The sequence below is a fragment of the Gracilinanus agilis genome, chromosome 6, assembly GCF_016433145.1.
Source record: "Gracilinanus agilis isolate LMUSP501 chromosome 6, AgileGrace, whole genome shotgun sequence".
Lineage (NCBI taxonomy): Eukaryota > Metazoa > Chordata > Mammalia > Didelphimorphia > Didelphidae > Gracilinanus > Gracilinanus agilis.
Window position 1 is genome coordinate 132,936,379 of NC_058135.1, and position 24,959 is coordinate 132,961,337.

General features: G+C 36.6%; 1 pseudogene; it reads left to right on the forward strand.

The window, feature by feature from the left end:
- Window positions 1-12,974: 12,974 nt before the first annotated feature.
- Window positions 12,975-22,159, forward strand: LOC123252354 (annotated as a pseudogene).
- Window positions 22,160-24,959: the final 2,800 nt, after the last annotated feature.

Genomic DNA, 24,959 nt, shown 5'->3' on the forward strand with positions numbered 1-24,959 from the left:
TGTTTAAAAATTTTTTATATGTAATAGGGGAAAGGGTAAATATTAAAACAAACGAAATAAACAGTCCTTGCTCTCTGTGAGCTTACATTCTAGGATTTGGTGTAATTACTTACATAGAATAAAAACCTTACACAACATAGCCTAGCACCATGATCATAATTTAACTACACTGCATTCATAGACTCATTTATCTCCAAAAGATCTTTTTTTTTTTTTTTTTTACTTAAAGAAAACATATAGGCTTGATGAATTAAGATTTGGGGGGGAGGAGAGGGGAAATCCTCCATAAGACCTCTACAATCCTGTTGGCCCTTTAACTGTCAGTAATAAAAATAGTTCACATTTTTATAGTACTTCAAGCCTTGTAACGAGTTTTACATATATTATCTCATTATCAACAACCCTATACATAGGTGCTATTATTTACTATCCTGCCACTTTGCTAAAGTTATTGATTATTTCCACTAACTTTTTAGTTGATTCTCTAGGATTTTTTAAGTAGACCATCATATCATCTACAAAGAGTGATAGCTTCATCTCCTCATTGCCTATTTTAATGCCTTCAATTTCTTTTTCTTCTCTAATTGCTACTGCTAGTGTTTCTAGTATAATGTTAAATAATAGAGGTGATAATGGGCATCCTTATTTCACTCCTGATTATACTGGGAAGGCTTCTAGTTTATCCCCATTGCATATGATGCTTGTTGATGGTTTCGGGTACATACTGTTTATTATTTTTAGGAAAGGTCCTCCTATTCCTATACTTTATAGTGTTTTCAATAGGAATGGGTGTTGTATTTTGTCAAAGGCTTTTTCAGCATCTATTGAGATAATCATGTGATTTTTGTTTGTTAGCTTGTTGATATGGCCAATTATGTGGATGGTTTTCTTAATGTTGAACCATCCTTGCATTCCTGGTATAAATCCCACCTGATCATGATGGATAACGCTCATGATCACTTGCTGAAATCTTTTTGATAGTATTCTATTTAAGATTTTTGCATCTATGTTCATTAGGGAGATTGGTCTGTAGTTTTCTTTCTCTGTTTTTGATCTACCTGGCTTTGGAATCAGCACCATATTTGTGTCATAAAAGGAATTTGGTAGAACTCCTTCTTTACTTATTATGTCAAATAATTTGTATAGTATTGGGATTAGTTGTTCTTTGAATGTTTGATAGAATCCACTTGTGAATCCATCAAGCCCTGGCAATTTTTTCTGAAGGAGTTCTTTGATGGCTTGTTCAATTTCTTTTTCTGATATGGGATTGTTTAAGTATTCTATTTCTTCTGCTGTTAATGTAGGCAATTTATATTTTTATAAATACTCATCCATATCACCTAGATTGTTATACTTATTGCCATATAATTAGGCAAAATAATTTTTAATGATTGCCTTAATTTCCTCTTCATTAGAGGTGAGGTGTCCCTCTTCATCTTTGATACTATTAATTTGGTTTTCTTCTTTCCTTTTTTAATTAGATTTACTAGTACTTTGTCTATTTTATCTGTTTTTTCAAAGTACCAGCTTCTAGTCTTATTCATTAATTCAATAGCTCTTTTACTTTTGATTTTATTAATTTCTCCTTTGATTTTTAGTATTTATAGTTTTGTTTTCATCTGGGGATTTTTAATTGGCCCAGTTTCTAATTTTTTAAGTTGCATGCCTAATTTATTGACCTATGGCCTCCCTAATTTGTTAATATATGCACTCAATGATATAAATTTCCCCCTTAGTACTGCTTTGGCTGCATCCTATAGGTTTTGTTAAGAAGTCTTATTGTTGTCATTCTCTTCAATGAAATTGTTAATTGTTTCTATGATTTGTTCTTTAACTTATTTTGGAGAATCATATTATTTAATTTATAATTAGTTTTTGGTTTGCCTCTCCATGTAGCCTTGCTAATAATTATTTTTATTGTGCTATGATCTGATAAGGTTGCATTTGTTATTTTTGCTTTTTAGCATTTTTTTGCCACATTTCTATGCCCTAGTACATAGTCAATCTTTGTGAATATTCTAGGTGCTGCTGAAAAGGTGTATTCCTTCTTGTCCCTATTTATTTTTCTCCACATATCTATTAAATCTAATTTTTCTAAGATTTCATTTACCTCTCTTATCTCTTTCTGATTTATTTTTTGGTTTGATTTATCTAGATCTGATAGGGGAAGGTTCAGGTCTCCTACTAGTAGTTTTATTATCTATTTCCTCCTTGAGCTCTACCAGTTTCTCCTTTAGAAGTTTAGATGCTATACCATTTGGTGCATACATGTTGAGTACTGCTATTTCTTCATTGTTTATACCGCCTTTTATCAGGATGTAATTACCTTCCCTATCTCTTTTAACCAGATCTCTTTTTAATTTGGCTTTGTCAGAAATCATGATTACAACTCCTGCCTTCTTTTTCTCAGTTGAAGCCCAAAAGATTTTGCTCCAGCCTTTTATTTGTACTCTATGTTTGTCTGCCTATCTCATGTGTAGTTCTTGTAGACAACATATGGTAGGATTTTGGTTTCTAATCCACTCTGCTATTTGCTTCCATTTTATGGGCGAGTTCATCTCATTCACATTCAGAGTTATAATTATCAACTGTGCATTCCCAAACATTTTGATTCCCTCTCCTTGTCCTGCCCTTTCTTCTTTCACTATTTTCTTCTATACCAGTGTTTTGCTTTTAATCAGTTCCCCTAATCCCCTCCTTTATTGTACTTCCCTTTCTCCCCCTTATTCTTCTTATTCCTCTCTTATTGTTCTTTAGGATCTTTTTAAGCTAGGCCCCCCCTTCCCTAATATTGCTTCTCTCCCCACCAGTCCATTTGTTACCCTTCTACTTTTCCATAGGGTGCAAATCAATTCTCTACCCAATGGATCTGATTGTTCTTCCCTCTTTAAGTTAATTTCAATGCACTTAAGAAATTTCCTTACTCCAACCTCTTTACCCTTCCATTATATTGGTCTTCTCCCCTATTTGCTCCACACACTTCTTTATGAAGTATAAATTTACTCCATTTTGTCTGTTTTCCCATTTCTCTTAATATTATCTCCTTTTTTACCTCTAGTTTTTTATATATTTATACATATATCTTGACATTTCATCCTATACAGTTTGTCCCTGTTCCCTCTAAGTATATTTCTTCTAGGGACTCTGTGGATAATAGCAAATTTTAAGAGTTACCAGTATCTTCTTTTCTTATAGGGATATAAATCAACTGAACTTATTGGGTCCCTTAAAGAAAATATTTTTTTTGTTGTTTTTTTCCCCTCTCTCTTAATTACCTTATGTTGATTCTCTTGAGTTCTATGTTTGGGCAGCAAACTCTCTGTTTAAGTCCGGTTTTTTTCTTTATGAATGCTTGGAAGTCTTCAATTTTGTTGAATGACTATACTTTCCCCTGCAAGAATATAGTCAGTTTTGCTGGATAGTTACTTCTTGGTTGTAGGCCCAGCTCTCTTGCTTTCTGGAATATTATATTCTATGTGCTCCAGTTCTTCAATGTAGATGCAGCCAGATCCTGTGTTATCCTAACTGTTCCCTGGTATCTGAATGACTTCTTCTTAGCAGCTTGTAATAATTTTTTCTTGGTCTGGTAGTTTTTGAATTTGGCTATAATGTTCCTGGAAGTTGTCAGTTGCGGATTAAATGTAGAAGGTGATCTGTGGATTCTTTCAATTTCAACTTTTCCCCCTTGTTAGAGAATGTCATGACAGTTTTCTTGTATAATTTCCTGTATAATGATATCCAGGCCTTTTCTTTTGTCATGATGTTCTGGTAGACCAATAATTCTTAAATCGACTCTTCAAGATCTGTTTTCCAGATCTGTGGTTGTGTCAATGAGGTGTTTCATATTTTCCTCAAATTTTTCATTTTTTAAATTTTATTTTATATATTCTTGCTGCCTTATGAAATCATTTGCTTCTAGTTGTTGAATTCTAATTTTTAAAGACTGAATTTCATCCCTGGTTTTTAGGTCATCCTTCTCCTTCTGGTCTGATTTTCTTTGTAGATCATCTTTTACCTTCTTTGTTTCATTTTTCAATGGGTCAATTTGGGCTTTTATGACATTATTTTCTTGTTTTAGATCATGTGTTTCCTTTTCCCAATTGTCTTCAGCCTCTGTTGATTGTTTTCTGAGTTCTTGAGTTATTTGAATTTTGAATTCTTGAGTTAATTGAATTTTAAGTTCTTCCAAAGCTTGTGTCCATTTCACTGAAGTTTCTATGTTTTTCTTGGTGTTTCTTTATCTTCTTCTAATCCATTTGCTCTTTTTTCAATTTCTGGATAGAAGCTGTAGATTGTGGTTTCTTTTTTCTTTTTCTGTTGTTTGCTCATATTTTTTCCTTCTTTCTCCCCTGTAATTGGCTGTAATCTTGGCCCTCTGATCATTTTTTTTTATCTGTGGGTTTGGGCTAGTCAGTCCTGGGAGGGCTTCTTCTCTGTTTTGTTGATTAATTAGGTTAGTGGGACCTGAGGTCAGATTTTCCCCAGCTGGTGGTAAAAGCTAAAGAAATGAATTTGGCTACTTTCACTGCAGTCTGTTGGGGAGGGGTGTTGAAGCTTCCCTGCCCTCTGAAGACTTCTTGTCTGCTGTATTGATAGGATTAAGCCAGTTGGGGTTGATCTGCATAGCTCCAAGTGCCCTGAGTTCAAAACCTTGAGATAAAGGGGTTAGGGGGACAGCACAAAATGGAGTGCATGTTTACACTCTCTGGGTTTCTCCCCCAGCAGCCTCCCTGATGTCTGTGATCAGAGCCTTGAATTTGGCACAGCTGTACCAGCAAGGCACTCCCTTGGACTAGTTCCCCAGCCCACCCAGAGATTCCAGGATCCACTGGAGACTCACTACATTAGGTGGAGGAGGGGATATGGGATCTTCCTGCTTTCTTTCCCCTCCCACCCAACAGTTCCAAGAATTCAGACTTTTTTTTTCTTTTTTTCCATGTATCTTTTAAGTTTGGTTCAGCTGGAGGATCCCCCAGCTCTGTTCTGTTGTTAGATTTGGTTTTCTGTTTCCTCAGAGCCCTTTGTCCTTGATTGGTGGTGAAGGGCTTTACAGAGTTCTGGAGCCTTGATGTTTCTATGCCACCATCTTCCCAGAATTCTCTCTATGTTTTTCATTAAAAATAGAAGAGGTGATTCTGGTTGGCAATTTGGAACTATGCCCAAAGGGCTTTAAAAGACTGTCTGCCCTTTGATCCAGCCATACCACTGCTGGGTTTATACCCCAAAGAGATAATAAGAAAAAAGACTTGTACAAAAATATTTCTAGATGCACTCTTTGTGGTGGCAAAAAAATGGAAAATGAGGGTATGCCCTTTGATTGGAAAATGGCTAAACAAATTGTGGTATCTGTTGGTGATGGAATATTATTGTGCTAAAAGAAATAATGAATTGGAGGAATTCCATGTGAACTGTAATGACCTCTGGGGAACTGATGCAGAGTGAAAGGAGCAGAATCAGGAGAACATTATACACAGAAAGAATACACTGTGTACAATAGAATGTAATGGACTTCTCTACTAGCAGCAATGAGATGATGATCCAGTACAATTCTGAGGGACTTATGAGAAAGAACACTATCCCCATCCAAAGAAATAATTGTGGGAGTAGAAACACAGAAGAAAAACAACTGCTTGATCACATGTGTCAATGGGCATATGATTGGGGATGTAGACTCTAAAGATCACCCTAGTGCAAATATCAATAGAATGGAAATAGATCTTGATCAATGACCCATGTAAAACCCAATCAAATTGCCTGTTGCCTATGGGAGGGCAGTGGGAAGAGGGGAGAGAAGGAACATGAATCATGTAACCATGGGGAAAAATTTAGGCCAGTTGGTCCAAACTATACCTGAAAAACAATCTCTTTTATAACAAAGAATCATAGGATCTCTTGTTATACAGATAAGGTATCTGATGCCTAAAGAGGTTAAATGATTTGCCCAAGATTTGAATCCAGGTTTTTAGACTCCAAATCCAATATTTTTCCTTTGTACCAAAATGTCTCTTTAAGTAGCTATCTGGTCTCTCATGAGAGGAAACTTGCCTCTCCATTCTTAGTTGTCACTATAGTTAAGCTTTTTTCAGTCCTTGCCTGGACTACAACAGCCTTCTAATTAGTCTCCCAGTTTTGGAATCTTTCCTCTCTAATTCACTGTTCAGATAGCTGCCAAAATAGTCATCCTAAAACATCAGCACCATTTTCTCATTTCTTTACTCATGAAACTCCACCAGCTCCATGATACCCTTAAGATAAATTACAAAAACCCATTTGATTACTTAAAGATAACCATCTGGATGAAGCCTACCTCCCCTGATTTATTTTATGTATTTCTCCTCATACACTCATATTTCAGTCAAATTGTTCTTTTTGCTTTCTATGTACACAGAATTCCATCTTCCACCTACATGCCTATGACTATCACCTATGTCTGGAAAGTACTTAGAATCCCTGTCTTCATTCTAGTCAAAGCTCCTATGAGCCATCTCCTACATGAGGACTTCCCTGGCTCCCCCATTAGATTGTGAGCTGCTTGAGGATAGGGACTGGCTTTTTTTTTTAATATCTAGTGCTTAGCACAGTGCCTGGCACATCATAGGTGCTTAATAAATCCTTACTGAAGTTGAATCAAGAAATACTATGACAAATGTACAGAGGAATTATAATACCATCCCAAACTTTGACTAATCTTCCCATTAGCCATTTTTCTGGGTTTGTACTTTTTGGGATCAGGGATACAAAGAATTTGTTAAGGTTAAAGTTTAGACAAGATAAGCTCTAAGGTCCCTCCCAGCTCTACATCTATGATTCTAGAATCATTCCCTTTAGAATTATATTCCAGGGCTGCTGCTAGATGATGCAATGGATAGAGATCTGACTCTGGAGTCAGAAAGATTCCTTTTCTTGAGTTCAAATCCAACTTCAGACACTTTCTAGCTGTGTGATCCTGAACAAGTCACATAATCCTGTTTGCCTCAGTTTCCTCAGCTATAAAATGAGCTGGAGAAAGAAATGGCAATGTCTCTGCCAAGAAGATCGCAAAAGGGATCGTGAAGAATCAGACATGACTGAAAAAACAGAACATTGTATTTACACTGCAAAGAATCACAGACTATCAGAACTGGCAGAGACCTTAGGAGTCATCCAATTGAACCTCCTTATAATACATAATACAGATTCTCCCAGTCTAACTCATCCAAGGTCACATGGCTATTAAGAAGCAGAACCTTAAATACACATTTTAGACCTCCATGTCCTGTACTCTCTGTACTACCCCCCCTGCTTTATCCCTATACATCTATGATTTTTATTTGCTGAAAAGAAATACTAACATGCTCTATTGCAGCAATAACTGGGGACATTTTCATCTAAAATTGCAAGATATATGATTTTTTGGCATTGTTCAAAGAAAGAATAAAAAGGTGATTCTTCCTACTGACTAGATGATTCCTGAAGTTCCTCTTGGTGCCAAACATTTTTAAAATGATCTCTTTGCATTCTGCTTAAGATAATTTTATAATTTCCTCAAAATCTCAGGAGTTCATATTCATGTTAGTTGAACTTTGCTCCAGTGGGACAAAAACTAGATTTAGAGTCAGTGAATTTGGGTTCAGATCCTAGCTCCGTCATCTATTATCTGTGAGACTAATCATTAGGAATTTAACATTTTCAACTCAGCTTTGTACTGTCCAAACAACTTCTGGTATGTGACTAATGACAAAATGTTCAGAACTGGGGGCTAAATATTTATATAGTGCCATCTATAGGTGAAGCACAGCAACTTTAAAAGGCAGATGCTATTATTATCCCCATTTTATAGTTGAGGAAACTAATGCAAATAGAAGTTAAACAACTTGCCCAGGAATACACAGCTAAATAAGCCTCCAAGGCTAGGTTTATCTTTCTGACTCCACATCTAGCAGTCTATCAACTATGCCATCTTGCCTCCTGGACCCAGACTTCAGCTCATCATCTTGAAGTGACTGTCCTCCCTAATCCAGGTAGAGTGATTGTTGAAGATTCATCCCCTGCCCCCATTGAGCTCTAACCTAAGGAAGGTTATTCTAGAGGACCTCTAGAATCCTCAAACTCATGAGATCACCTCCAAAGTCTGGACATATCAATTTCCTGATAGGTACCAGTTGACTTAAAATCATGAAAGAACTTATGCAAAAAGAAGCATCCCCCATGGGTGGGGGGAGTGCGGGGGGTGAAGGGGAAAGTAGGAGCATGAATCATGTAACCATGTTAAAAACGAATATTAATAAATGTTTTAAAAAAAGAAGCATCCCAAACTCCAGGCTCATTTGGTTAGAAAAGATGAGTATTTGTGGCTGCCATGATGCTATAATCATCTACTAGTTAAATATTTGCTGTCCTCAACATAATGCCTACAATATGTTTGACACATTTTTCTATATTCCCCAGCCCTAGAGTACCATGGAGACTGAATTGTTGTCCTTTCATTTGTCCTGTCCTAAAATATTCTGAATAATACATCTGACACCTTTTTTAAACATCCTTTTCAAAATTAAAAGTCTTTAGGGAGGGCCAAGAACTTCCACAAGCTAAAAATCTCGGCACTCATAATTATTCCCAAATAAAAATTATATAAATTCAACAAATAGCCTTTTTTCAAAGCTTGTCAGAGGTCATTGAATGCTTAATACTTAGAAAGGTCAAGAAAATAGAGAAAAGTTTGAGAGGGAGTGAAAATTGGAATAAGAATTGTCTTGTAGGGTCATTCCCCAATTGATAAATGGGCAAGAGATGCGAATAGGCAATTTTCAGATAAAAAAAACAAAACTATCAATAAGCACATGAAAAAGTGTTCTAAATCACTAATAATTAGAGAAATGCATATCAAAACAACTCTGAGGTACCACCTCACACCTAGCAGATTGGCTAAAATGACAGCAAAGGAAAGTAATAAATATTGGAGGGGATATGGCAAAATTGGGACATTGATGCATTGCTGGTGGAGTTGTGAATTGATCCAACCATTCTGAATAGCAATTTGGAAGTACACCCAAAGCCTCTTTAAAAGACTGCCTGCCCTTTGATCCAGCCATACCACTGCAAGGTTTATACCCCAAAGAGATCATAAGGATAAATACTTGTGCAAAAATATTTATAGCCATGCTCTTTTTGGTGGCAAAAAATTGGAAAGTAAGGGGATGCCCTTTGAATGGGGAATGACTAAACAAATTATGGTATCTTTGGTGATGGAATACTATTGTGCTAAAAGAAATAATCAACTAAAGGAATTCCATGTGAATTAGAATGACCTCCAGGAACTGATGCAGAATGAAAAGAGCAGAACCAGGAGAACATTATACACAGAGACTGATACACTGTCACACAATCGAATGTAATAGATTTCTGTACTAGCAGCAATGCAATGATCCAGGACAATTCTGAGGAACTTATGAGAAAGAACACTATCCACATTCAGAGGAAGAACTGTGAAAGTAGTAACACAGAAGAAAAACAATTGCTTGATCACATGGGTCGATGGGGATATGATTGGAGATGTAGACTCTAAGCAATCACCCTAAAGCAAATATTACTAATATGGAAATAGGTCTTGATCAATGACACATGTAAATCCCAGTGGAATTACGTGTTGTCTATGGGAGCAGGGTGGAAGGAGGGGAAGGAAAGAATATGAATCATGTAACCATGTAAAAATATTCTTAATTAATTAATTAAATAAAAGTTTCAAATTACAAAAAAAAAAAAAAAAAGAATTGGCTTGTTGGAACCTCAAAAATGGAGAATTTCCAGAGTTGCCATTACTGCTTCTAGTCATGCAATAATCCCAACACTAAAAGGACATTGCATTTTGCTATGAGGTAACTGAGTTGTCACACAAAGTGCTAGTGGTAGGGGGAACAAGGCACAGTATCAGGAAAGAGTAGAGTTAGCTTTCTAAAACATAATAAATGCTTAATGAACGTCTGCTGCCTTAATTTGACTTCCAGCTTGTCTCTGTTCCTTAGACTGTCCAGAACACACTTCATAGATGGTTGTTAACTTAATATGAGTAAAGCTCTTTGCAAACCTATTATTAATGCTAATGAACAACTAAGCCATTTTCTTACTATTAAATAGGAGAAACTTTGTAAGTTTAGTTTTTGTTAAACGTGTGCTTGGAAGTATTCTATTTAACATTACTTTTTTAGTGTGATGGAACAAATTACCTATCCTATTGTGGTTTAGTCTTTTGGTCATGTCCAACTCTTTATGATCTCATGGACCATAATTATCCATGATGTTTTCTTAGCAAAGATACTCCCTTACATATTCTGTATTTGATTTAAGTTGGCTTTGTTATCTTTTTCTTCATGAGAGTAGGAGAGGGGGATGCTGCTGTAATTAAAGCCACAATTGGGGACCCTAAAGAATAAGAGAACAACACTAGCTTTGCCTTGATGTGGATGATGACAAATGCATTCCATCCATTTGAAGGTCAGATGCAACTAACTTGCAAGGACATTTTGATAAAGTTCATATTCTTAATTTTGAAACTAAAAGGCTTCTTTCTGCTGAACAAGGTTAAGTAACAAATTCTCTGACAGCCGCAGATTACAATTTGAAGACTTTACTTTCACCAGAGAGACAAGGACACTAAAATTAGATGTCTGGGCTACTATCCCAGGTTAACCAGTTCTCTTCTCATTAATCTGTCAAGTAGCTCATCATAAGAACCAATATTAAATCTTTTCTCATTCCTGAATCTGGTAAATTGCTCTGTCTTCAATTTTTAAAAGATAAATTTTATTGATTTGTTTTTTCTATTACATTAATTTCAAGAGATCTTCCTATGTCCCACTCCCTGAATTTAATTTACTATCATAAGAAAAACAATCAAGTAAAAAATAACTAATCCAATGACTTTCCTTGTCAAAGTCTACAATTCTTTTTCAATCTGCAGTCTTCCATTTTCTCATTGGAATGAAACAGTATAGTTCGTTGTCTACTTTATGAAATTTGTATTGATTTTTCAGTTATTTGAAGTTCCATTTCCTTTAGTGACCATTTTACTGACATTATTATAATCATTGCACATACTGTTTGTCTGGTTTTGCTGATTTGATTTGGATGATATTAATCTTTTTTTTTTTTAGTCACTCATGTTTGTCATCTCTTGCTACACTAACATTCTTTTACATTTATTGTTCAGCCATAAATACCTTGTTTAGCCATTTTCCAATTGGAGGGGCACCCACTGTTTATAGTTCTCTGGTATCACAAAAACTATAAATATTTGTATGTATATGGGTCCACTTTGGAATCTATTCTTGACATAAAATAACAATGGAAAAAGATCCTTTGATTTCTTCTTCTTACCTGATTTGCATCATTATTTCCATAAATTTATTGAGTCCCAGTTCAGCAGGGTTTTGTTAGGAGCTGAGTGTACAGAAGTACAAAGCATAGTCCATACCCTTGAGGGGCCTCCAATCTAGTATGGTAAGTTGGCTAGATTAACAACAAACAACAAAATGAGCTAGCACTTTCTAATAATATTAACACTTATCCATCACTTTAAGGTTTGCAAAATACTTTATGTGGGTAATTTCATCTGATTCTCACAACAAACTTTTGGTTCAGGGTCATTCTTATCCACATTTTATAGCTGCAAATGAAGAAACCAAGGTTAAGATAGTTTAAGTGACTTCGCCAGGGTCACAAAATAAGAAAGAGTCTGAGCTAGTTTTGGAACTCTGTTCTTCTTGACTCCAAGTCCAACTCTCTTTCTACTATGGCCCCTAGCTATCTTCTAAGTGCTCTGTGAGTGGCACCTGTGATGAGTGATTGGGAAGTCAAGTAAGGCTATGACTTAGGAGAATTGAGCTAGGCTTTGAAGGAAAGGTGAAATTCAAGGAAGTAGAGATTAGAAAGGAAGGCATTCCTGGCAGTAGAAGCAACATGAACAAAGACTCGTGAGTAAGAACTTATACAACATGCTCAGGAATTATAATAGAAAAACCATATATTCATGCTTTTGATCCAGTGATATCATTACCAGAGTATATCTCAAGGAGGTTAGATGATTGACCCAGTCTGGCTAGCATATTCATGTGAAAGAATAGTTAATGAGTTCTCTATCTTTCCTGAGTAAAGAACAAGAGAAAAATTTTTCCAGTAACGAAGTGCTTATTAACCTTTTAAAATTTTTATTTTAGAGAAACTGAGCCTCATTGTTTCCATCACCTAGGAAACTTGATAGCTTGTGAGAAAGAGATTAATATTAGTCTTGTTTATTTTTTGTAGCCACTGAAATAATGGAGAAACTTATTGAGATTCTTTGAACTTAGAATCTTTTTGAATATGGGAATCATCTAAAAATTGTCTTTTGCTGCCCTTGGTAATTAGATTTTCATTACACTTATTAAAGATGTTTTAACATTTTTATTTTGACCAGATTATGTGTTGATACATTTTTAAATACTTGTTTTCTGACATTGTGCAATCCATTCCTTCTGTCCTTTCCTCCTCCCCAAGAAGGCAGGCAATATGAGATAGGTTGTACATATATTATCATATAATGCATATTTTTATGTTAATCGCATTGTGAAACAAGACACATATTGCTTACATTAGAGAAAAATTCATGAAAGAAATAAAATTAAGAATAACATGATTAAATCTGCATCTGTACTCTGTTCTTTGTATGGTGGTGCATGTCCTTCACTACAATTTTGAAGCCTACATTCAAATAGTTTTAGAAATAATATGTGATTATCCTATTCCATTATCTTATTCCCTTCTTGAAAAAAAAAGAACCTACTCAAATATTCTATTCTATAGAACAGACTTTAGAATTAAGGTACTCCATCTTGGATACTACTCAAAAAGATTCCAGTTACTTTAGGACTTTTCCCTTCTTTCTTCCTATTCTCTCCAACTCCCAAGTGCTTGGCTTTATCTATTTGATCCATCCCTATTAGGCTTCCTAGCATATCATTATGAAGAGGAGGAAATGCTATGGAATCATAGAAATTTTTGTTTATTTAGAGGGACCTTTAGAAGACATCTCATCTGTCATTTCTGTGGATGAAGAAGCTGAGGTATGGTGGGATTAATATATCCTTTTGCTGAGCTACCCTCCAATCTACATTAGCCTGATTTTTCTTTGAGATTTCATTGACTCAGGACTAAAGCTCAGGTTGTTGAAATTACTTTCTGGTTGTCTGAGCACAAAAGGCCAGGAGCTTGGATGGGCCCTGATATTTAACAATGGACCAATATGAGTGCCACAGAGACAAGGGGCCTATATTCTGAGCTCCTTTGGAGTGTTGTCACTGAACATCCTTGCTGAATGTCCTTCCCCTGCTATGACTAAGTAAATCTCCTTTCATGAGCTGCCAGATCTTCAATAGTAATTAATTTCATTTCAATATCAAATCTAAGACTATGCTCATCTGCCTTAGCCTGTAAATGGGACCTAGAAAGCCTATTGTCTTTGTCCCACTTTTTCCTGAAAACAGTCAGGCTGACCTCAAAGTTCCATTGTATGTATTTCATTTCCTCCCTCTACCTAAATGTAGGAATACAGATTTGTCTTTTCTCCTGCATATACTTATACACGTTGATGAACATCAAAAAGGCTCAAATCAACATATATTGGCTTTGCAGTGGCTTTGTCACCATTTTTAAAGAAAAGAGGAATAAGACTAGTGTTATCAAACTCAAGCAGAAATGGAGTCCACTAAATCATACATAAGGGTTCCTAATCGGCTGCCTACTGATTTGGTTTATAAATGTAATATTATCTCCATTTTATTCTATTTTTATTCATTTTGCTAAGTATTTCCCAATTACAATTTATTCTGTTTCTAGCTGTGAAACTCATGTTTGTTTGTTTGAATATTCCACTTAGTACCCATGGAATCTTGGGCAAATCATTTCATTTTCTCTGCCTCAATTTCCTCTTTTGTAAAACGAAAGTGTTGGAGTAGATGATCTCTAAGCAGGCCCCTTCTTGCTCCAGATCTATAATTCTCTGAACCATTCTTCTGATCTTTGACTAAAGCATTGATGCTTAGCATCCCGGCCACTTGGCAAAGGACACTCTAAAATTGCCAAGTTGCTTTGTCAGACATTCATAATTACAGAACTAAAAATGATGAATTTGAATGCCTGCTGTTGGCAATGCTGTTCCACAAACAAACTTTGCCCTTTGTGTATATAACCACAATTCAAATATTTTTGTAAGAACACGCCAATGACAAACAGGCTACAGAAAGGTCCAATTGTTATGGCAAACAATTTGGAATTATACTTGAAAACCATGTACTTTTGGACCCAGTGATACCATAACTAGGCACGTACCCCCAAAAGAGAGAGAGAGAGGGAAAATTCCAGTACAAAAATATTCCTAGCAGAACATTTTGTAGTAGCAAAGAATTAGAAATAAAAGGGATGCCCATAGATCAGGGAATGGCTGAACATTTTTTCTTGTGATATATGTTTGTGGTTTAGTTGTTAAAATTATGTCCAACTCTTCAGGTCCACATTTAGTGTTTCTTGGCAAAGATTCTGGAGTGGTTTGCCATTTCCTTTCCAAGCTTATTTTATAAATGAAGAATTAACAAGGCAAACAAGGTTCAGTGACTCATCCAGGGTCACACATGAAGTGTCTGAGGCTAGATTTGAACTCAGGAAGAATCATCTTCCTGACTCCAGACCCAACACTCTATCCACTATATCCACCCACAAAAAGAAAGATACAGTATATTGTTCATTTGTTATGTAATGTTTGATTCTTTGTGACCCCATTTGAGGTTTTCTTGGCAGGGATACAGAAGTAGTTGGCCATTTCCTTCTCCAGCTCATTTAATAGATAAGGAACTGTAGGAATATAGTTAGGGATAGTCTGGTTTTCTAGGGTTAGTTGAAAGAAGGGAATTTTGAGAGAAGCCCTGGGAAAGGATCTAACATCCCTCTAGGGCTCTTCTACAATACAGAAGTGAGGTAAAAGGTTATGTGACTTGCCCAGACAACTAGTAAGTGGTTCTTCCTGACTTTCAGGCCTGACACTGTGCTATCTAGATGCCCATAGGTATTAACGAGATATAATTGTGCTATAAGAAATGATGAATGTGACAAGTTCAGAGTAACATGAGAAAACTTGTATGTATTGATGCAAACTCAAGTGACCAGAGTCAGGAAAGTCATTTTCATGATGTCCACTAAAACATAAAGAGAAAAATATTTAGACCCCAAAACCCTGATCAATACAGTGACCTAATGTGACATACAAAGACTAAAAGTATAGTAGAATTCCTTCCACCTCCTGGAAGAGAGATATTGAGTTATAGGTTCAGAATGAGGCATACATTATGAGATTTGGTCAATGTGTTGATTTGTTTTTCTTAATTGTACTTCAGATCTTGGGATCATAAATCCTAGACTAGCAGAGAGATGTTCTTTAGTTATAAGGAAATGTTCTTTGGGTTAGAAAAGAGCATTGCTGGAAATGATAGCAATATCAAAAAGAGAGAAAAAATATTAAACAGCTAAACAATACTTTCTCTCTCTTTTTCTCTCTCTCTCTTTCTCTCCCTCCCTCTCTCTTCCTGTTCTCTCTTTTCTCTCTCCCTCCCTCTGGCTCCTTATTGAACATTCTTGAACATCTATTGTGGTTAAGTAAACTTCCTTTTTTGTTGAAGAATTGAAGTGTCTCAGTTCATTCTAACCCCAAACCAAATTAACAGGGAACAGCCTGAGTCGTACCTGTCCATTACACCATTCTCTTTAAAGCCTATTTCAAAAGGGAGCTATTCCAGGAAGCTTTGTTCAATTTTTCTGGTGGATGCTTTTTTGCCCCCTCCACAGGTCAACAACTCTCTAGAGCACTTAGTGTGTAATGTTGTGTGTTACAATGATCTGGGTTGATGTTTTATCTCAATGAAATTATATGGTCCTTGAGGACGAAATTTACTTCTTAGGTAAACTTCCTGTCTCCCTACCCAGAAACAACAAAGAAAATATTGCATATAGTAGGTAAATAATAAATGCTTGTAATGGTTATTACTAATATTTCTGTTGCTACTAGTAATCAGTCAATCTGATCATTTTATGTATGACATAGGGGAGCACATGAACTCAAATTAAGACCTCAGAAGCAGGGAAATGATTATATCTCATGTTCCTAAACATAACTCTCCATATCAAGAGAACTAGACCTGCTCTCTCCATGAGCCCTGGAACCCTTCCCAACTGTGACTAGTGCTACCTCAGGCTTTTTGTGCAATAGCCAATGTCTGGGAGCATGGTGATTGTAAAGAAAAATAACCCCAAATTATGAAGATAAATAATCATAATGGTTACACACTTAAATTAACCAGAAAAAGGAAATCTGTTGCCATGACTTAACATTTAGTAACTACTAAATCAATTACCTTAATATATGATTCATATGATATTAGGTGATGTCAGGATATGATGTGAAATCCTCTAAGGCCTTGTCAAGTTTATTTTAGACACCCCTGTTGTCACCATAATGGCCTTTCTATGTTCCTCTTGCTCTATAATGCCCTGACATTTTCTCAGAAATCATATGGTATCATGTTCTTATGTCATGATTCCCGACCATTAATTTCTCTCAAGTCAAGTGAGCAATGCTGTGTTCCTGAGAGAATCATAGATATCAGCACGGGTGGGAGGAAGAGAGCAGGGAGTCAGAGGTATTTAAGTTCCAGTCCCTACTCTCAAGGAGCCTACAAGCAAGCTTAAAGATTGTTCAAGAGCTTCTGTGCCACTTATGTCTATATTCGGACCAAAGTCATACACTTAAAACAGATGCTTTATTTTATATTGAGATCACCTCAGCAGGGCAAAGGGGCAAAAATTGGGAAGCAGTTTGAGGTTTTTTTTAGTGCTCTCTCATCTTTTCCCTGTAGACCCTCTCTTTAAGCTCTAATCCTTTCTCCCATGATAGCATCACTCACCAGCACCTCACATGCCCTCTCAGCTTTCCAGAGTTGCTCCTTGTTGCATACCTTACCTTAGCTCTAGGGCAGTTAGATGGAACAGTCAGGGAGATTCCTATTCCTGAGTTCAAAAGTGGTCTGAGATACTTACTACCTATTTGACTCTGAGCAAGTCACTTAACCCTGTTTACCTCAGTTTCCTCATCTGTAAAATGAGCTGGAGAAGGAATTGGCCAACTATTCCAGTATCTTTGCTAAGAAAACCCCAAATGGGGTCATGAGGAATCAGACGTGACTCAACAACTTAACTCTATCTTCTCCCCCACCCTCATCCCTTGATCAAAGTCAATTCTATGCACCCTGTTACCCCCTTCTCCATTCAACACTTAACCTGTCCTGTCTCTGATTCCTTCTTAGCTAGTGATCAAACCATGACTAACTGTAGGATGAAGATGAGATTCCTTTCAGAGGCAAAGAGATCTTAAAAAGACTTTATTGATGCTTCATCTTTTTATATGTCACTTCTAATCACCATTTCTCCCATGTTCCCCATTTGAATCCTCCATTGTAATAAAAAAATTTGTTCAGGAGGCCAATCAATAGCGATCTTATCTGATGGTATATGTATGCAACATTCTGCCTTCATAGCACAAGCTACCTCTAGGTAAATGTATTTTATTTTATTTTTAATACTCTTACTTTCATCTTAGTAACAACTCTAAGACAGATGGGCAAAGGCTAAACAAAGCTAGGAAGTATCTGAGGTCAGAGTTGAACCCAGGACCTTCTGTTGTGGGGGGCTTGAGGTGAACCCCTGCGGTTTGGGAAGGGGACCTTTTGCAAGAATGCAAGACTCTGAAACTTGGCTTAAAAATAAAAAGAGAAATTTATTAATTTGGAAGATGATGTTGAATCTGACCAGGAGGGCAGCATAGGTGGAAGCCTGCCTCCTAGGTGGAACAGCATGAATAGAAAAGCTGTCCCCCAGACAACATCAATTCTGGGGATTTTAAACTCTTTCCAACAGTGGAGATGTAACTCTGTGCCACAGTGAAGATGTGACTCTAGTGCGGTAAACACTCAGGCATTCAGTGGTTGGGTTTGGTCATCTCATAGTTGGATAGATGGATGTCTGAGATACAGCTTGATATCAAAGAGGCGTATCTCTTTGTCCCTCTAAAGGACAATCCAAGGAGAATAATTTTCTCAGGGTCTTATAGGAGTTATCAGATGTTTTGGGGTTAGGAGTCACAATGATAGAAGGTAACAAAGGAATTTCCCTGCCTACAGTTTGCTTGGGTTTTAGGGGTATGATGTCCATACCATTTCCATCTCCTGGCTTGACTCTCTAAACCCCTGAGCCACCTACCTGCCTTGGATAGATATATTTTAACAGGGATTCTTGGATACACAGTGCATTAGACCAAGAGAATGAATCTTAAATGGTGGGATTCTAGGTATCAAAGTAAATTGCTAAATATATATTTTCATGACATTAAAAACACTTTTATACTCAATCACTGTAACCTTTTGTTGCTATTTATTTAACTTGAAAAATATATTTGGCATCAGGCAGGCAATAAGTATTTATTAAACATCTACTATATGCTGGACACTATGCACTGGAGATATAAATACAAGCAAAAAGAAAGAATCACTGCCCTCAAGGAGCTTACATGCTAATGTGGGGGTGGTAGGAGGGAAATATATTAAGAGGAGCTGCAAAGAGAGATAGGGGAGCAAGAGCTCTGTCTCCAAAATGGAGGAACCAGAAGGAATTCACCAATGGAAGATGAGGGCAAAGCATGGCTCAAGTGTGAGATGGGCCCAAGTACCGAGGGAAATACCAGGTCAAGAAGACAGCTGAGTCATGGGAGCAAAACTGGAGAGAGTCTAGGAAGATAGAACAAGGCATTAAATAGTATTTATTCATTAAAAGATTTAATATATGTTCTTTTCTCCTGGATACAATATCAGTTCCAAGGCAAAAGAATGGTGAGTTCTAGGCTATTGGAGTTAAATGATTTGTATGAAATCATATGGCAACCGATACCACTGAGTTACCTAGTTGCTTATTATTTTCTATAAATACTATAATTCTTAACTGGTCATAAAAGAACACAGGCATACATGTGTATGTACATATACATTTATATATATGTGAATAGATCATATATTATATATCCCACAAATTTCCCTAAAAAATAACAGCTTTCCTACCTGTTTAAATGAAAATTTTAATTCAAATTATATATTGCCAATAAAATTAGACAGTGGATATTATAAGCTCTACAACTAGAAAATCTCTAAAAGTCAAATTCTGTACACTTTTACACATCACATATCATTTAATTATTTCAATCAATCAAAAAAATGACTGGCCAATCCAGAGATAATTCTGGTAGCAGAGGCAGTCACCACTCCTGTTTTATGTTTACCTTCATCCACTCTAACAGCTCAGGGCTTCCCACTCTGACTATGTGACATTGACCTTTTAAATGCATCACAAAAGAGCACTCCACCTGCTATCTTTTAAAAAGGTCTTTATGGGAACAATTGCAAAAATGATCCTGGAAAAGGAAAATTGCCTTGAAAGGAGTCATAGTGTACAGGATGAACATGGACACCTCATTAACAACCTACTAACATTATTCCCTGTTTTTCTATTTTAAAATATTTATTATTTATTTTTAACATTTAAAAAAATTTGTGTTCCAAATCATCTCCCTCCCCACCACCTTTCCTTCACCCACTGAGAAGGCAAGCAATATGATATCAATCATACATGCTAAATCATAAAAAACATATTTCTGTATTGCAAAAAAGCAAGAAAAACAAAGTGAAAAAACTGTATTTCAATTTGCAGTCAGAGTTCATCAGTTCTTTTTCTGAAAATGGTTAGCATTTTTCATCCTGAGTCCTTTGGTATCGTTTTAGATCATTGCAAGGATCAGAGTAGCTAAGTCTTTCACAGTTCATCATCATTACAATATTGTTGTTACTATATACAATGATCTCCTGGTTCTGTTCTCTTCACTTTGTATCAATTCATATAAGTCTTCCCATGTTTTTGTGTTACCATCACCCTTGCTATTTCTTATAACAAAATAGTACTCCATCACAATTAAGTGCTACAAATTGTTTAGCTTGGGTCCACTTTAGTGTCACAAATCTCCTTGGCTGTCTTAGGCAGGGAAAATGTCTAATCCTCTACTACTCTAAAACTATTTGAGGTGTGTTTTTTTTTAAAGTTGTTTAGAGAGAACTTTTGGGAGAGGTTGGCTGGGTCGCTGCCTCTAATCCACCATATTTCTGGTACCACCAATTCCTTCTTTTTTCAAACGAGCTATTTGGATTTATTGCACCTTCTATCTATATTTAAGAAGTATTTTTTAAAAAATTTACCAGACTATTCCAAATGAATGCTTTGGTACCATAAGGCTAGTAATCAATGTTCATTCATCACATTTTGCATTCAATGTCCATATATCTGAGGTTACTCCAAAACAGTCTGATACCTACATCTGTTCATGGATGAGGAAACCTTTGCAACTGATTTCAAGCCTTTTGCCAGCATGGATACTGTCTAGCATCTGCTACCATCTAGATATAAGATGCTTTCTTCCACTGAAAGTTACTGGGATTGTGATGAAGGAACCTGCTAAATCAACTTAATATTTTAAATGCCCCCCCATCAGACTTCTTAAAGGTATTATATTGAGAGTTCAAAGAGGAATGGGAAGTTAATATTTTGACTTACAAGTGCATTATGGGAAAATCAGCTTTTAAAGATAATTACAAGGATTGTTCTGGCGTGAACTTGCACCTGAACATCTATAGCAGTCTTTGATTGCTATCACATATCTCATGATGTCTGTGGACACTGTCATATCGCCAGGGAAGAAAGCAATCAATGCAGATATCCCATGCCAATTAAAAAATATATCCAATACAACTCTGCATATAGAGTTCACACTCACCACATGGGTGGGCACAAAGTCAGAAATGGAGAATGGATATCAATAGGTCAACAGAATCCTCAGTTGCCACAGGCTTTCTATCCTGTGGAGGACCCAGTAGATACTCGTTTTGGTGATATGTGTAATTTATACATATGCATGACATAGAAGATAAGCACGCAATCTCTTTTATGACCTGTATACCAGTGTAGAACCAATGATGTTCAAAACCATACCATCAGTATATTCCCACACCAGTAAAATGTGATATGGTAATGATACATAGACATCACAAAAAGAGAAAATAAAGACCATTCTCCTTTATTACAGCAGCCAAAACACAAAAAGGGAGAGGTATAGATCAGGAAGAGGGACTGGATTAGCCTGAACAGGACAGGTTTCTGGAGTGACCCTAGACTCCAATAGCAACCTCATCATATTCCAAAGAGGCAATTATATTTACAGTTTGACAACAACTTTGTTGACTAACAAAAAGGAGTTGGACCAATTGAAAAGGATAAAATTTTTGTGATAAACCCCTAAAATGCTACATTGCTTTAGTCTCCAGGGAAAAGTTATTTTACTGACAACATGGCTTGAGTATAGATAAGGGTGGAAATGACTGGGTCACAGATGTGGTTAGATTCAAATAGAATCCAGATAGTAAAGGAAACCCTTCACTAGACTTAGGAAGAAGCATATAAGCCATGCATTAACAAAAATCACTTCTGTCAACCTCCTCATGTGGCTATTATTCAGTTAGTAGAACCATTTATGTATCTGATGGGTACTACAATAGTTGAATTGTACAGTGATCTAAGAATGTAGATAAACATTACCTTCTCACAGTGAGGAAAATAGTCTTCAGGGAATAATCCTAAGCCACGCCAGTTCCAAATTCATCACAGCTTGGCCCTTGTGCTTCATTTTGTCCAATTTCATGTGGCAGATAGAGAAAATGATCACATTCTGTGTTTTGAAGTGGAAACCAAGGAATTTGTAAGAGAAATCAAGCATGCAGAATTTGGAAGAAATGTATTTGCAATTTCATATACACCAGATTTGCTCTTTGCAATGAATAGAAAACCTCACCTTGGAGATAAATAATCATTGCAAGAATTTGTAATGAACTTTTCCAGTGGGGAAGTTATACACACTTTCACTCCAGTGAGAAAGCATTTTGGGCAGAGTCAAGGTGGCAGAGTAGAAGTAGGGAAAGCTCAAACCACTATGAGAATCCTCTCCAACAAACCTTAAAATTAAGCCTCAAAAAGAATAGTATAATCAAAGAACCTACAAAGAAGACAGAGTGAAGCAACTTTCATGCAGAGAACAATTTGAAAGGTAATCAGAGAGGGTCTGGTTCACTGAGGTGAGAGTGGAACACAGCCCACAGAAGGCTACAGCAAGGAACACTGACCCAAGCCAAGAATAAACATCCCACCTCAAATCTATTGGTCTAGGTCAGTGGTTCCCAAACTTTTTTGGCCTATTGCCCCCTTCCAGAAAATATATTATTTAGCCCCCCTGGAAATTAATTTTTAAAAATTTTAATAGCAATTAATAGGAAAGATAAAAGCACCTGTGGCCATTACCGCTCCCCTGGATCGCTGAAGCACTCCCCCAGGGGGCCTTGCGCCCACTTTGGGAATCACTGGTCTAGGTTCTGAACCTAAGTACAAGCCAACATTCAGATCTGAGACCCTGCCTAAGCTAACAGCAGTACAACCCCAACCCCCCACACTCCATAAAGTTCAAGGCCCAGGCCAAGCCTGGAGTAAGATCTGGAATCCCAGCATGAGGTGTCTGCTCAACATGTCTGATCTGTGTAAGCTCAGAGCAAGGCTGGGACCCTCAGACAAAGTTTATAGTGAGAACTTGAATCCCAACACAAGGCAGTCTGTGTGGCTTCATGGTCTATGTAAACCCAGGGCAAGGCCCCAGTCCCCAACTCAAGACAGTCCATAGCAGCATGTTGACCTGAGTAAGTCCAGACCTAGGAACAGAGCTAACCCTCACCAAAGCTCATAGAAATGTTACAAGCTCCAGGGCAAGGCAATCCATGTGGGCCTGACATGAACAAGCCAAGAGTGAGACCAAAAACCCCAAGCCTGAGGTTAGACTTTGTGCCCCAGCACAGGTAGCTCACAGTGCTCTGAGATCTGCAAGCCATGAACAATCTCAGGGGGTGATTGAACCAGCAGTGTGGGTGGATTTCAGAGCACCCAGAACACAAACCATCATAACACCTCGGAAAAAATGAAACATGGAGAAATCCAAATAAGGCTAAGAGTAGCATCCAGGAAGAAATGTAGTTTAAAAGAGTGCCATCTCTATTCTGAGAATAGAGCTCACCCTTAAGATAAAGGTGAAAATCAAGAAAAAAGGCTGGGAAAATGAGCAAACATAAAAAAAATCCCTAACCATAGAAAACTTTTATGTAGACAAACAAGAGCAAGGCATAGACACAGAAGGGGACAATGAAAGCAAAACAAATACATTCAAAGTGCCCAAGAAAAAAATGATCTGGTCTCAGGTTCTGGAAAATGTCAAAAAAGAATTTCAAAAAGCAATGAAAGAAAAAAATAACAGCAGAATTGGCCAAATGAAAAAGGAGGTTTGAAAAGCTCACAGAAGATAATCACTCCTTAAAAGTTAGAATTGGACAACTAGAAGCTAATGACTTTATGAGACATCAGGAAACAATAAAACAGAATTTCAAAAATGAAAGAAACAGAAGGAAATGTGAAATATCTCATTTTTTTTAAAAAACTGACCTGGAAAATAGATCCAGGAGAACCAATTTAATAATTATTGGACTATCTGAAATCCATGATAAGGAAAATATCCTGGACATCATAATATAGGAAATTATCAAAGAAAACCACCCTGATATTCTTGAATAAGAGAGTAAAATAGAAATTGAAAGAATCCACAGGTCACCTCCTATCCAAATGAAAACTCCCAGAAATATTATAGCTAAATTCAAGTGCCTCCAGTCAAAGGAGAAAATACTGTAAGAAGTGAGAAAGAAACAATTCAAATACTATGGAACTACGGTCAGGATTACACAGAACTTAGCAGCTTCCACACTAAAGGATCAGAAGCCTGGGAATATAATATTATTGCAAAAGATTTTGGTTTACAAACCAGAATCAACAATCCACAAAACTAAGCATATTCTTTTAGGAGAAAAAAATGGTCATTTAACAAAACAGATTTTCATGCATTCCTGATGAAAATATCAGACCTAAATAGAAAATTCTGTGCCCAAACACAAGACCCAAGAGAAGCCTATAAAGGTAAATAAGAAAGAGAAAATTTAAGGAATTAAATAAAGTCAAACTATATGTATTCCTATGTTGAAAGATGATACTTTTAATTACTAAAAATTTCCATCAGTATTAAAGCAGTAAGAATGAGTATATATAGTTAAAAGATGTGGAAGTAAGCTGATTAGGATGATATGATATACAAAAAGGAAATCAAGGGATGAAAAAAAGGATTGCACTGAGAGGAAAGAGAAGGGAAAAGTAGAATAGGGTAAATTATCTCACCTAAAGAGGCATGAAAAACTATTCTAGTGGAGGGAAGGGTGAGAGTGGTGATGGGTAATGCTTAAGCCTTACTCTCACTAAAATTGGCTCAGAGAGGAAATAACAACTATACTCATTCAGGTGCAGAATTCTATTTTGCCCTATAGAGAAGGAGGGAATGGCACGGGGAGAGGGGTGGTAAGGAGGGAGGTAATATAAGGGAAGGAAGGTGGTGAATAAAATCAAAACACCTATAAGGAAGGAAAGAGTGAAAGGAGAAAGAGCAAGATCAAAGGGGGAAAATAAGATGAAGGGAAATACACCATTGATAATCATCACTGTGAATGTGAATGGAGTGAACTCACCCATAAAATGGAAGCAGATAGCAGAGTATATTAAAAACAAGAATCCTACCATATGTTGTTTATAAGGAACATATTTGAGGCAGGGAGACACCCACAGAGTAAAGGTAAGGGGTGGAGCAGAAATTATTGGGCATCATCTGAATTTAAAAAAAAAGA